Source organism: Dromiciops gliroides, chromosome 6 (genome assembly GCF_019393635.1).
Source record: "Dromiciops gliroides isolate mDroGli1 chromosome 6, mDroGli1.pri, whole genome shotgun sequence".
Lineage (NCBI taxonomy): Eukaryota > Metazoa > Chordata > Mammalia > Microbiotheria > Microbiotheriidae > Dromiciops > Dromiciops gliroides.
Window position 1 is genome coordinate 66,369,858 of NC_057866.1, and position 2,751 is coordinate 66,372,608.

A 2,751-nucleotide genomic window follows, 5' to 3' on the forward strand; every position below is an offset into this window, starting at 1 on the left:
GGAGGATCAATAGAATAGGCTAGGCACAGGAAACACAGTAGTAAATGACACTAGTAATGTAGTGTTTGATAAACCCAAAGACTCTAGCTTCTGGGATAGGAACTCAGCATTTGACAAAAAACTGCTAGTAAAACTGGATAATAGTATGGCAGAAAGTAGGCATAGACCAACATCTTACACCTTATACTAAAATAAGGCCAAAATGGGTACATGATTTAGGCATAAGAGGTGATACCATAGGTAAATTAAGAGAGAAAGGAATAGTCTACCTTTCAGATCTTTGAAAAGGAAAACAGTTTATGACCAAACAAGAGATAGAGAATATTATAAAATGAAAAATGGATGATTTTGATTAGATTAAATTAAAAAGGTTTTGTACAAACAGAAGCAATGCATCCAAAATTAGAAGGGAGGCAGAAAGCTGGGAAACAATTGTTATAGCCAGTACTTCTGAAAAAGGCCTTATTTCTAAAATATATAGGGAACTAAATCAAATTTATAAGAATCCAAGTCATTCCCCAATTGAGAAATGGTCAAAGAATATGAACAGGCAGTTTTCTGATGAAGAAATCAAAGCTATCTATTCCCATATGAAAAAATGCTCTAAATCACTAATAATTAGAGAGATGCAAATTAAAACAACTCTGACGTACGACCTGACACCTACCAGATTGACTAAAATGACAAAAAAGGAAAATAATAAATGTTGGAGAAGCTGTGGAAAAATTGGAACACTAATGCATTGTTGGTGGAGCTGTGAACTGAGCCAACCATTCTGGAGAGCAGTTTGGAATCATGCCCAAAGTGCTATAAAGCTATGCATACCCTTTGACCCAGCAATACCACTTTTAGGCCTTTTTCCCCAAGAGATCATAAAAACGGGAAAAGGACCCACATGTACAAAAATATTTATAGCTGCTCTTTATGTGGTGGCAAGGAATTGGAAGTTGAGGGGATGCCCATCAACTGGGGAATGGTTGGACAAGTTGTGGTATATGAATGTAATGGAATACTATTGTGCTGTAAGAAATGATGAGCAGGAGGAGTTCAGAGAAACCTGGAGGGTCTTGCGTGGGCTGATGATGAGTGAGATGAGCAGAACAGAAGAAACTTGTACATAGTATCATCAACATTCTTTGTTGATCTACTGTGATGGACTATATTCATCTCACCAATGCAATGGTACAGAAGAGTTCCAGGGAACTCATGATGGAAGGGGATCTCCAAATCCAGGGGAAAAAAAAAAAGAATTGTGGATTATAAATGCTGATTGAACCATACTATTTCTTTTAGTTTTGGTGCTGTTATTTTTCTATTTTGAAGTTTTTCCTCATTGCTCTGATTTTTCTCTTATAACATGACTAATGCAGAAATATGTTTAATGTTATTTTTATATATTTATATACTTATAAGTATATATGTATATGTATACATATATATATAACTTATATCAGATCACCCGCTCTCTAGTGCAGGGGGGAGGGAGGGGAGGGAGGGAGAAAAATCTGAAATTGGAAAGCTTGTATAAACAAAAGTTAACAACCATCTTTACATGTAACTGGAAAAAATAAAATACTCTATTAAAAATAAAAGAAAAAGAAAAAAAAGAGGAGTGAGGTACTGTAAAAATTATGTGTTCCTTCTCACTGAAGGTATTCAAGTGAGTGATAGAAGGTCAATTTGGGGAGTGTCACAAGAGAGACTTTTGCCCGAAAGGCCTAGATAATCTCTGATCCCTTTCCCAACTCTAATGTCCTAAGATTTTATGGCTCCAATTGCAGCTCTGTTACTGATTTGCCACGTGATTTTATGCTCAATAACATTTAGCAAAGTGTCATATATATATATATCAATCCCTCAATATACATTAAATTTTTCCATGTCTCCATTTGCTAATCTATAAAATTAAGGGGTTCAACTTGATGATCTCTAGCATGTTACCCTGCCCTGACATTTTATGAATATATCTATATCTATATCTATATACAGATATGTGTGTATACAAACACATATGTAAATGCACACACATATATACATATAAGTGCATATGTGTATATATGGGTGTATGTATGTGTGTGTATAAACTCAAGTTCAAAGTACAAAACCAAGACTGAGTCATAGAAGTATAGTACTTCAAAGTTCAAAAGATTCTCTGGGGTCATTTAGGACAACTGCTACTCAAACACTTCAAATTAACAAGAATTGATGGATTCCCCCTAAGCAAAAGAAAGCTACTTGTCAGGAATGCTGTAAAGGCCATTCCTATTTGGGTAAAAATGAAACTTGAGAGCCTCCAAGGTCCCTTCCCTCTCCGATGTTATATGGTTCTATAAACTCATTAGCTCACATTTCATTTTTTGGATAGCTTTAAGAGTTTGGAAGTTGTTTGCTTTTTGTTTGTAGGTAAGATCAAGTTTGTTTTTTGTTTTTTGTTTTTCATTTGAAAACTCTCCAAATTCTCTCTTTTGACAGTCTAAATCTAGTCCCTGTTCCACATGATAATGTATTGTTGCCCACCCCAATCTCCTCACAACAAAATTTCTCTATTCCTGACTGTAATAAAATAATGGAATTTGGCCAACACCCAGGTGTCCCAACTGAATGATCTATTTACTCTTTGGGAAACTGGCTAGGTACCTACTTGGAATGATTGTATATGGGCCACACTTGGCCTGCCCTGAGTGACATATGCTGCTGATGTCAGCAGGGGAACCACTCTCCGACATCCAGCTTGAAGGACCTCCCTTTTTG